The sequence below is a fragment of the Taurulus bubalis genome, assembly GCF_910589615.1.
Source record: "Taurulus bubalis genome assembly, chromosome: 10".
In the NCBI taxonomy this organism is placed as follows: Eukaryota; Metazoa; Chordata; class Actinopteri; order Perciformes; family Cottidae; genus Taurulus; species Taurulus bubalis.
Window position 1 is genome coordinate 8,277,056 of NC_136598.1, and position 13,074 is coordinate 8,290,129.

General features: G+C 43.6%; 1 protein-coding gene across 1 annotated transcript in view; it reads right to left on the bottom strand.

The window, feature by feature from the left end:
- The window catches only part of robo2 (roundabout, axon guidance receptor, homolog 2), a gene marked incomplete at both ends in the record, with an annotated part of 149,853 nt that overhangs the window by 97,129 nt on the left and 39,650 nt on the right, over positions 1 to 13,074 (bottom strand). The window lies entirely within an intron of this gene.

Sequence of the window (13,074 nt, forward strand, 5' to 3'; positions counted from 1 at the left end):
GCATGTCTGCATGTTCACATGCTGTATGTGTTTATAGGCATGTGTGTTAGTGTGTCTCTTTCTGAGTGTGTTGCAATACAAGTGTGGTGAAAACTGAGGAAGTGCATTTAGAGCTGTTTAGTGTGATTCATAATGAACACAGAAGAAAGCAATCCATAATCAACAGTGTGTCATCACGTTATAGACAAATTATAGAAGCAGCAAACTTTCAACACAATCAGCTGTAAGAGCTTTTTCTTCTCGAATAAAGATTGAATGACTGAATAGGACTAAAAAATGACTCACCTGAATGATGGGATTTGAAAAAAGACGGTGTCACCAGGCGAGAGTGGCATGATGGAAAGAGAAGAGACAAGAGGGAAACATTAGGCAGAGTACTAGGGTTCATAAATATGAAAAAACAGTGTGTGAGTAAGCATTTTATGTTCACTCTAAAATGTATGCTGTCTCTTAACCACTGCGGCAGAACAGATTGGATTTACGCATCATCTAAAGTACATAATATTGTTTACTACTGAACTTTGCTGGGACAAAATAGAGATGGGGAAAAATAAAAGCAGTCTTCCTGATAAGACCTTTCATCGGTGCAGTTTGTAGCCACATTACAGCCATCGATCTAAAGCCATAATTGTCGGGATAAAATATTTAAAAGAGGACATACTGTAGAGTGGCCAAGATACAGAGTGCATGTGAAAAAAAGAGACACACAGAGAAGAGCAGAGGGACAAAGAGACAGAGAGAGGCTGAGAAAGAGAGAGAGTGAGAATGAGGAGGGCAGAGAAATCATTAATGCAAATGTAGCCCAGAAGCCAGATAGACTGCAGATATCGGAGGTTACTGCTGTTTTTGGAGGGTGTTAATTGTTATTCATCACGCTGTTGCCGTGAGCAGGGAGCTGCATGTTTTTGAAGTGCTGGATCAGGCAGGGATTTATTGACCATCGCTGCTGGGGGTACAGGCCCATAGAGGGATGTCAGTCGGGATGAAGGAGGACTTGAGGGGGGAGGTGGAGCTGGTGGTGCGGAGGTCAAACCTCCAACCTCACATCTACTGTGCCTTCCTGTATGCCTGTAGCTGTGCTGGAGAACCACAGCAGACAAAAGGGCTCTGCATGTATCACCTCCTCGTCTCAAGCACTCGACTAGTACACTTGTAACCACATAGAGGGAAACAACAAAATAACAATATCTAGGAAGGAATTTTGTTTGGTGAAAATAAACCACTTAACTATGGCACCTTAAAAGAGACAGACTGCTGATATCTAAAAAGAATTCAACAACCGCTGTCTGACCAAAGAGAGCATAAGCATTTCTTATTCTTGAATGTAATTTATTAATGCCACAGCCTCTTTTGAGCAACAGCCTTGTCTGCTATTTAGGCTCCACGTTTGTGTATGCATGTCTGATTTATGTACACAAAGGCATGTGCAAGTAGTCTGCATGTCTGGAGAAATATGTGTGTGTGTGTGTGTGTGTGTGTGTGTGTGTGTGTGTGTGTGTGTGTGTGCGCACGGCATGCAGAGGATGAAAATACTTTTGTGTGTCTGTATGCTGCTAATTGCAAGAATGCGGCCTTGTGTCCAATCTATAATGCCAGGTACTGAGAGAGTGAGAGAACTGAGCGCCCCCCCTCAAAACACACACACACACACACACACACACACACACACACACACACACACACACACACACACACACACACACACACACACACACGTGGACAGAGTCTGTCAACAGGCCTGTCAGAGCAGAGGACTCCTGACAGCCACTCATTCACCACCAGTGCCACTGCACAGCGGTAACAGCATTATCTGCATATTAGCATTGCTTTCCAATAATATTTCCTGTTGACGTCTCCCCCGCCGTCACTGACTCCAAGCAGTTGTTTCACTACAGTTAAGAGAGAGGGAGCAAGAGAAAGAGAGAAAGAGAGACAGACAGACAGACAGACAGACAGACAGACAGACAGAGATATGAGAGCAGGGTCATTGGAGAGATATAGTGAGACACTGCACAAGGGAGTAAGAGAGAATGACCTTTCCCTGTCTATAAAATGACCTACTTCAAAGGAAACAGAGTCTGGGATGGAGGGAAGACATGAGCAGAATCAGAAAGGATAGACGGGTAAATAAATAGAAAGCCTTGCTGGATGATAACATGACAGTGGCCTCAGTGTCTTTTTAACCACTAAGCAAATATACACAAGGACAGGGGATGTGGGCTGGCAGGTGAGGCCGGGAAAAATCCAGATAAGAAAGCTATTGCCTTGGCCTCTTACTTGTATTATCTCTGCTAATCTCTGTGATCCACTAGTCTTGATTGGGAATTTTGACTTTGTTTGTGTATGTATAATGTTTTGGTAAAAAAAAAACAGACAATCTGTGATTGCTTTTTGTGACTATTTCACAGTTTTTATGGCCAGCCTCTGTCTGTCTCTTCCTTCTCCATCCTTGTCTCCTACCCTTGCTGCGTCCCTCTCCCCACATGACCTTGCTTAACCCACCATTTCGCTTTCCTCTGACTGAGAGGCAGCGAGGCAGAATTTATCCGTCTAACATCAAAGAAGGGGAAAGGGAAGAAAGCCAATGGGGGCGAGTTGAGGAAAGATTGCATATCCAGGCGTGAACCCCAGGACAGGCGCACAGGTCAACAGACTCCCAGCACTGACACTAGACAACTTCCACTCTCGCACACCAACATCACAGACAGAGGTTAGTCGTTTCCTTTTTAGGAGTCAATAATAATAAAAGATAAATCACTGCTGAGTAACAAGGAAAATCTACATATCATCTACATGTTGGGTCTGTTTCTAGCCACATGTATCTGCATCCCATCCTCTTGTCACTTTTGACACACACGCAGAGACTCATGCACACACACACACACACACACACACACACACACACACACACACACACACACACACACACACTCCTATCTGTATGACACTGGTCTCGGGGGAATGCCAGTGAGGTGTGAAGAGTGTGATGGGATCATAGGGAGCCGTGGCCTCTCTCTACCAATTACTCAACAATCTGGCCTTGTCCTAATCTTCCTCTGAAAACATCCGGGCTGGAAATGATGCAGAAAACAGCAGATTGCCCACCAGGCTACATAAACTAATCCTGGTGCACTGGAGTGTGCTCCCTCTCTTGCTTTTATAAATACTAATACACTTCCACGTCTCGCGGGTTCATGTGCACATGGGAAGACATCTCTGGTCTTCTCAAAGGAGGTGTAGATTCCATCAGCAGCTTTGTCCACAGCCATGTAGTCGGTCCCAAGCTAGAGTGCTGCATCCTCAGGCGACCTCTTAATAGGTCAGACACAGCTTTTGACCTTTTAAAAGCACTGCATACAATACCTAGAACATGATGTTTGAAATAAGAGCGCTTTCACAAAGTTTTTATGTATGAGAGAGAGTGCCACTACTGGAGATCTCTTATGAGTCACTGAGCAACTACTAAGAAGGCCTTTTTCTCACTGGTGCCCGCAGGACTAAACATAAAACCACATTCAAGTTTACCTAGTTGTAGAGCTTTAATGACTGTAAAAAAAAGTATTTAATAAATCACAGCATGAAGTATATATGAAAAAAATAAATCAATAGAGGGTCCAATTGAATTCCAGTCAACATCCCCATACTTATGCATCAGTCATCGTCTGCCCATCAGTAATCTAATGTGAATTAACACCTCAAAAATAGCGTGTGATTTCCATAAATTAATCAGGATTGAAAATGACTGATGGCTTTAAAGGCAGCACTAAAAATACAGAGTAGCCCAGAGGCCTGCCTTTGATCCCAAAGCTCAAATTAAATTGATTCTAACTGTTTCAGACAGCTTCCTCTGTGTCCTTCAGATTCAAACAATGATTTCATCAGGCTCTCATCACACGGTGTTGCCTAAAGCTATCTGGATGGAACCCCTGTTTCTTGATCCTTCGTCTACTCCAAGGAGAGGAACGTCTCTGTCTCTGTATGAATAAGTGAAGAGTGAGGTTAGTCTATCTAAGAGGAGAGCAAATATATGAATAATACAAGCAAAAGTGAATGTCAGTCGGCGTAAGTGTGTTGTATTCCCCCCTTGCTTGTTTGTGTTTGTCCTGTATATCCCGGATACAAATCAAACTCAGCCCAGATTGCAGTCCGCCCCGCCCAAGCCCAACCAGCCGCTGCGTGCTATCGCCATGGCCACTGAACTTTACAGGCAAACATGCAGCATATTTTTACCCAGGCCATATACCATTCCAACCCCATAGCAGCTGTTCTTCATCCTGTGGCTGACACTCACATCTGGTGTCAAGGCCCTGAACCGGCCAACAACAAAGGCTGTTCCCTTTTGAGCTGACACTACACAGAGAGGCATACAGTCATTTCAATATAGCCCCGGGCTGCAGTGACCTCCATCACCCTCTCAGCTGAGCACCTGTCCTCAATGCATCGAAGGTACTCCCCCACACTAAGGTGAAACGGTATATCTTTTTTTTTCTATGGTGAGGATTAAGAACCCCCCCTCTCCTCCCCGCCCGCCTTTCTCTCAACCACCACGCCTTCTGCACTAAATTACTCCACACAGCATCACCCCAGCGCCCATTAGCCTTTTCAATCTGCCTGCCTTCAGCATGACGAGCCCTGGAGCTATTGGGGATGGTGATGATCTGTGTACACTCCATATTGTACACGCCCCCCCTCCTAGCATTCTCCGTCAACCCTCACGAGATTTGCCCTCCACCTCAGAACCATAGTGCTGCATTTAAGATATGTCTCGGTATCTTTGGTAACCCGTTGCGTGGACGAGACGGACACCAAATTGAAGTGGGCTTTTCTTTATCTGAGGTGGTGGTGGAAGGGGGTCTTCAAGAGGCAGTCTTCCAGCCTATCTCAAAGTCCCCCGACCCCCCGCCCCTCAGTCTCCAAGCAGACACCCCTATCCATTAGTGACGGAGAGGGGTGGAGACCCTGTAAATTATAGACGAGTTCCACACAGTGAACAATGGTGCATCCACTCTGCATTCCCCGCCACATCTGCATTCCTCTACAGACACAAACCCAACCTATATATGACAGCAGGGGATATCAATAAAAGATACATGGTTACGATTGTGTTCTCTCTTTGCTCACAAAGTGGATCAATATTTTTCATGACTATTGATTGACAACCAGACATAAAAAGCTATATTTAAGTTTGTCCTGTACTAAAAATAGGAGTTGGATACATCAATGAGGATTGTTATAAGTGACATTAACATGTAACAAGACACATCAGTTGTATCGGCAAAGAGGAAAACAAAGTCTCAATCATCTTTGTTCTGGTGGAATCATCCTCGTCTTTTTGCTTGGTGAAAAATGAATGCCGATAATTAACATTCCTCTCAGCATCCTTTCCATTAAACTTGCATTAATGAAAGCTCAAGATAAAGACTTGAAATATGCTCCGTCATCCTCATTCTCATTTCCAGAAAGAGGCCAATCTAAATCCACCATTAGCATTTATTCGTTATGTCTTCAACATAGTATTTTATCTTGTATAATCCTCAAAATGATTTAAATCTGCTGAATGAGAGTGTTGGTATTTGGTACCGACTTAGAATGAGAACGTGTCCAGTAGCACCTGTTCGGGATGAAGCTCTTCCTCTGGGGTCTAAGCTGAGCTGCTTTTCTCCCAGACTATGACCAATAGATTGTCTCCCAGAGAAAAGTGAATTTGGGATGAGAGAAAGTGAGAGGGATTCAAAGGAAAACACAGCATGAAGCCACTGCTACAGAGGGCTGCAACATCCCTCCACTGCAGCTTGGTTCCACACTTCAGTTTCAGCTCTTTGCCTCTCTTTGTCCATATGATTTAACACAGACATGGCACTTTAATCAGCCCCCATTCTCTTTGAGCTTTCCATGAATAAAACACTTCTTTTTTTTTTTCTCAATGCATCACACGAGTCTTGATTATGCATTGTGAACTCTACAACTACCAGGTACAGATAGAAATGAGATTCCTCTACTCTAAACAACCCCCCTCTGCTATCCTGGGCCATATTCCCCCAAGATGGGCTTCTGTCTAATCCTCAAACACTGTGTACGTGTGTATCCATTAGCAGTGTGGCCTGGAGGCCTTATACCGCCCCCAACCCGGGAGGTAACCCCCACGCTCCATGGGGGGAGATAGGGTTAATATTATATTAGTGAAGGAGACAACATTTCTTATTTATTGAAAAGCAGTCAAGCATGAAAGAGTTTGCAGGCAGGCCAGTGGATTACCTGACCCCATCTCCCCTTCTATCAGATCACAGTGGACCCCAATAACTTCACGTACTATTGCTGGGTGAGGAGGACAAAGAAGAGGATGGACGGCAGCTTTCTTAACCCCTCATCCGCTTCATTGACCCCTTCAAAACATGGCTGTATTTGTGACCAAGAAACAGTTCAGCTAAGGTGATTATTTGCAGGTTTGAAACATTTGAAATGACCACTGGGTAAATAAATACTCAGATATTTGAATATGAACCATTGATACACTTCCAGTTGTTTACACAGCTTAATATGTTTGATGAAATTATATCATTATTCTACCTCTTCTCATTTTTTCCACTTATTTGCAAACTTTTGACATTAAAAGAGAGAGAGGGCAGTGGCCTCTCTGTCCATGATGCAGCTTTTAAGAGTTGAGCAAACATTTAATCTCTTTTTTCCTTGGCAGTTTCAAGGGCCGTTGTGGATGACATACTGGAGATGTGCAAAGACAAGAACTACTTAGTCTGACTATCCACTCATGATGGAGAGGAGTGAAATGATGAATTGAATGAGGAAGGACACAGGGGGCATAAAGAGAGATAAAGATGGAGGGATTGAGAAGGAAAAAAGGGAGAAAGAGAAGGTGGAAAAAGTAATCAGGAAGTCTGATGACCTTGATGAATGAGAAAAATCTGTACGGAACTAAACAGACTGAACAGGATAAGGAGTGTGTGTGGATCAGGGTCATCGCCGAGTTGAATTTATGATGGTGTAAAACAAGACATATAGTCCTTGGAAAGTACAGCATGGAAAACCCATAGACGCCTCTTCCCTGGGAAGAATAAACCACTCCAGAGAGCAGACACTTTATTTTATTAAAAGAGCTCATCAGAGCCAGATTAACTTTAACAAACTCCAGGGACAAACAACTGAATTAGTCTATGTTGATGTAGTGCTGAGTATAAAAAAGTATAAAAAAGGTCTCCATCCTTCCCAACCATGCCATCACAGCCCATGTGAATGTGAACAGTCAAGTGGTGGCAACACAAGGACTCTCTGAATGAGTGTGTTGTGGTGCTCCTGGCACTATATATGACCCACAGTGTTTAAAACAGCACAAATGAGAGATCCCAATGACATTACAGTGGGCATTGGTGGGGGCTCTGCGGGCTCTCATGTAGCTATGTATTATGTAAAGCACTCTATCCTTTCCACTTATTTCCCAAGCACTGCTGGTCACCCTCCCCTCCTCGAGAGTCCCCAGCTTCACAGCGGTCCTGACTTCTGTTTGACCCGTTTCTGCTCGACACGACTCTTTACCCGTACTGTAGATCCATGCTCAGAGTGTCTTTGTTCAACAGAGCCACTCAGTGGTGAATCAATGCTGAGCAGAGAGAGCCGAGAAAGAAATGGCTCCAGGAACACTTTTCTATTAAACACCCCCTGCCAATTAGGTACTGTTTTGCATTAGCATTTTGAATTTTAATGTGGAGCGCAGGACCGTAGGATACCAAGCTATCAAAGTGAAAAGACTGTAATGCTGACGACCGCAGTGCTACATGCCCTGGCTATATTTCAGCTGTTTGCAAGAATTCAATTTTGATGTTGATAGGAGCAAGGGCATTATCCACTTAGAGTTATTAATTTGGCGGTTCTCAGGAGGGGCTGGAGGGATGTTGGTGCTTTCACACTGCAGATCCATAGATATTCACAGGCCCTAATTGATTTGGCCAGTGTGGATTCTCAGCTGATAAGATATTGTGTTGCAAACGGGGCTTGCATGGGTAAGCAGCTTTGTGGTGTTTGTTCTATGGCTGAGAGAGCAGAGACGGGGGTGACCAAACACTTCTCACTCCTGACCCATATATTTGCACCCCATTTGACACCGCCTTGGGCCAAATTCAATAACATCCACTAGAATATTCAGATTGAAGAAATTGGAGCACTATTCTATGGAAAGTTATTTGTAAAAATAAAACGTATTGGTTAAAATAAAATAGGATTAGGAACAAGTATGAATATATAATATAAATGATGCGTGTTAAATTGGACGCTTAAAAATATAATATAAAAACACATGATCCTAAATAAACTATTTACTATAAAAAACAATTTACTAAGTTGAATGAAGAGTCATTTTTTACTCTGTAGCAAAGCAAAATTCAAACCAACCGTTTTAGGGTGAAGATAAAAACAAAGGCATAATGAACTGACTCTGCCATGAAAAATAAGGAAGAGGCCCTCTCTGCAATTAGGCTTTAGTGTGCACTGTGGCGGGATGATTATCATGTATTTTTCATGTGCCCCCTCAGTCTTTACGCTTGGCCTGCAGGTCTGACATACAACAACACAACATCAGCATCCACAGGGCCTCACTATACAGTAGCATGTGCACATACACTTGCACTCACTCATTCAGAGATGCCGCATGCAGGTACACAAAACCACACCTACACACTGAGGGGTACAACAATCATGGAGTTGCGGCTCAGGATATCACTTGATTTTGATTAAGACGTCATAGGATAGTGCACAAAGAGTGCATATAGTGTACACACACATCCTAAAACTAAATAAATAAATTAATTAGGCTGACTTTATTTTGACAGGGGGGTGGGTAGTAGGAGCAAAGAAGCAAGAGGTACTCCTGAATATTTTAACAGAAAACAAAAAGGATGGAGATGGAAACGTGCTGGCAAAACGCATGCCAGATGTCTGAGGATTTAATGGGGGGTAAATGTAAATCGATCTCTTTCACCGCTCAAGACGCCCAATCATAACACATTGTTTTAATGGTCCCACTGGATGACATCCGCATTATATGTGGAGGGAAGACGGCTCCACTGCTGACTATTATTATACCCAGTGGTTACAAGCAGAGACAGACAGACAAATGAGAAACGCTAAGGAACACACTTAGTGTATGACAAGAAGACAGACTATGGAAAGGTTTAATGCAGGTCCCTTATTTATTATTATTTAAAAGAGGTCTATCATGGATACTTCTGAGGAGACTGACATATATTTTATAGATTTAGTGCTATTTTATCTTGTCTTTGTAATCATGAAGTCGAACCAATTTACTCTGAGAGGAACAAAGGAAAACTACAAGGCATGTTAAACACTTGACAACAGACGACAACTCCCTTCCATCTAATCGAATTCCATGTTGCCTCGGATAGGATCTGAACATGATGTGAAGTTGATACTTTTATTGATATGCAGAGTTGCTAACACCAACATGTGGAGTAAGAGCGAACAAGCTTGTGATTCCATTGAGCCTACCTGTGTTCTTTACTCCCTGTGTCTGAATAAAGTGAATAAAGGAGTCAGATCAGAGCCTTTAATGGGAGCCGACACTATTGGGAACTTCATGTCACCAGAGACAACACAGCAAATTAGCTGATAATTAAATTTTTCTCCATTAGGGAAAGAGCAGAGTAATAACTCACACAGTAGGACTGCCAGCTCCATTAATGTCTCTATACTCCTCATGTGGGAGGACGAAGGAGCGAGACAGGGATGTCAACAGCTCAGAAACACACAGGAAGACGAGAGGAGATAACATTCTCACAAAACTTCAATGACTGTATGAACAGTGTGACAGAGGGAGGCTGTTGTATGTCCGTTTTATTAACAGAAAAAGTAAAGTAGGCTGGCTGTTCCATTGATAATCACAGCAGTGGCGACTTGTCCCTTTTCAGTACAGGTGAAGATAATTCTTGTGGACTGTGTCCATGAGTGTGTGTGCGTGTGTGTGCATGCTTATGTGTGTGTGTGTGTGTGTGTGTGAGTCTGTGTGTGTAATCAGCCAGCTGTTGAAGGGGCTTTAGCCTCCAGCTGTTAGCCCGGTGATGACAGCGGTCCATGGCCCCACCTTCATGCTCACTGATCCAGGTAATTACCTCGTCCATCTGACCCCCTCCCCTCTAGTAGCAACTCCGCCACCACCACACCACTCTGACCGGGCTGGCTGTCACAACCCCAATGAGGATTTGAGCTATATGGATGATGTGGTTACACATGAAACAGCTCTATTACACAACTAACCTTAAGGTCCTCACCTCTACATGTTTAAGTTTGCTATATAAAAGGCAAAGACTTTTGGATAACAAACAATAATGCTGGCCGTCATAAAGCCATCTGTGTAACAAATTGAAAAAGAGACATTTAAAGTCGAGCGACCCTCAGCCGTCCCCGCTGTTAGCCTGGAGGTAAAGTGAACTTCTTCCATGTGGTCCAATGACAATCTCTGCGCCTGACTTCATCAAAGGAGGTGGACAAAGAAAGACCGTCTTTAACAACTGATGAGTGGGAAGAGGATGATGCGAGACAGGGAACACATGCTGAGCCAAATGCCTTCCCATCCTCTGACCCTCTATTGCTTCTCTCGAACACTCTCTATGGCTCTCTCTCTCTGTCAGTGAGCAGAAACAAGGAAGACCCGGATGATCAGTAATTTCATAGCTGACCGACCTTCCTTTCTCTGATTTCATATCAATTGTAAAAAGAAGGTAAATCTCCCTGCTCTACGTCTCTCCCCAGTGGGATATAATGCATTCTGTTCATCTCATTTTCTGGAATACTGGGAGTGCGCAACAGCAGGCCAATCTCAATTGGGCCAGCCAGGAGGGGTAAAGGAGAGCATATCGAGGAAAAGTGAAATTAAGACAATAGCTGTGCATTCGGCCCCCTGGGCTCACTGGTGTGTGCATGTAAAATATAGAATGTGCGTTTGTATGAAACGTAATGGAAGGCAACTGTCTCTCCGCAGCCCATGTGAATATAATTAAGGCTTTACTATCAGCAAACACCTGGACATCTGGCCCTGATTCTTAACATCCTATTCCTCACAGAATCCGGCTTCATCCAATACAGCCTCTTGTGTTTACATTTCTATGTGCATGATTGTGTTTTTAGCTGTGTTTATATGTGTGTATGTTTAAACATGCAGTATTGGGTGATTAGTATGCACAGGCTCCTTCACATCAGCCTGGACTTGACTGGGGAGCCTGGCTGTGTACCAGTTCCTCCAGTGACCGCCCCCACCTCGCTCCCTTCCATCCACCCTTGAGGGGCTGCGTCAGCTGGACTGGTCTGGGGATCAATGCCGGGGAAACAGCCTCATAATGGCCTGGATTAATGATGAAAAATTTGGTGTCATCCAGTGAGCTCCTGGATATTTATCACAGGGGAAGGGTGGGTTGCCAATAGGAGGCTCTTAGCACCCTCCTGACCTGGGAGGCTTGTGGCAGAACAAGAGTGTAACTGTGGTTGCTACTGTCTCCAGCTGGAGCCCTAATGGAGGTGCTCTCTGGGGCATATTCTCACAGGAGGATGGATACTCTTAAATGGATACTAGAGCTGTTTCTGCTGCTTTTTATAGGCCGGAGCTGCAGACGCTGCAGCCACTGTTTCTATTTAAAAATGCAGCTTGCTTGAACGAACTGTTTGCAATCAATCTCACACAGGGACGCTTTGCATGTCTCAGGTTTGCTCCACCTTCCCTGTGAAATAACCCTGAGAGGACAGAATAAGAAAAATGCTCAGAGAGCACACTAATATTAATTTCTCTCAACTGTGACATTGGCAGCTAAGAGAAAAGACAATCTGAAGGAGAATAAATGCATTCAAGTGAATTTATCAGGAAAGACAAATGCCCATTCAAGTCTATAACGTCGTTGTAGTTCCACATTATTTGAAAGACAGACGATACACATAGACACAATCTCTTAAAGGTACACTCATGGTCTTTTGCAAGTCCTTGAGGATGGATTGGGCCAAGTCTCCTGGTGACTGAGAGACAAGGCTATTACAGGTCTGTTAACGGACGAGTGAGTCTGAGGAAACTACAACCACAGGACTTTAAGTTGTTCTCCAATTGCCTTTCAACAACCAAACAAAATGTTGACTTGGAAGTAGAGATCTCAACAAAAGCCTACATGAAGCTCCTGCTTGTTGGTATTGCAACTTCCACATAAAGAAACACACAAAAGCTGCTGTGGTCTCTGTTGTCTAGCCAATGACTGTCCTTTGCATACGGAACAACACACATGTCTGGTGCACCTAAAGCCATGTTTCCACCCAGCATTTAAGTTCAGTTCGTTGCACATTGGATTGGTTATTTTCGAGTTTCCATGTGCTAACGTAGTGGATGGCACCATAAACACCACTCCATTCTTGGTACCACACCAATCAGCTACGATTCTGCCTGCACTGATCTGCGGTGTTGGAAAAACGGCACAAGGACTGCAAGTTTCCATAAAAATATTAGCATCTGGACCATCTCAAAACAAGATACAAAATGGCATGCATTTCAAAATGAAAACAGAGAGACAAGGGAAACAAGGAGTGATCATTCCACTTCATACTCGACTCACTGACAGCATTTTGTACAAGAACAAAGAAACTTGTTTAAACATAGCATCATACGCTGTGGCTGGGTACCTGGGACAAGCATACAAAGATTTTAATATTTATCAGGCTGTATACAATTGATAATCATCTATATAAAAAAAAATCCTGGATAATTTCCAAGCTTGATTCTGGATTGTCTCTCCAAAGGTAGAAAAAGTGTTCTGCACTTCATTCCGTTGGAAAACAATTTTTCAAATCTTACCAAAGTCCATAAAGTTTAGATGATTAAAATAGGTCTGTCTGCTTGGCGGTTCTATTTGCGTCCACCTTGTTGTGCCCCTCTGGGACTATCTGTCTGGTTCTATGTGGACATCTCATCAATGCTCCACAAGGCCTCCTGTTGTTATTTGTTTTATGCTTTCCCTGCCTCGTTGTTTTCCTCAGTGGTATGCCAGCCTTGACCCTGAGGACTGAGGATCTGTCAGTCTT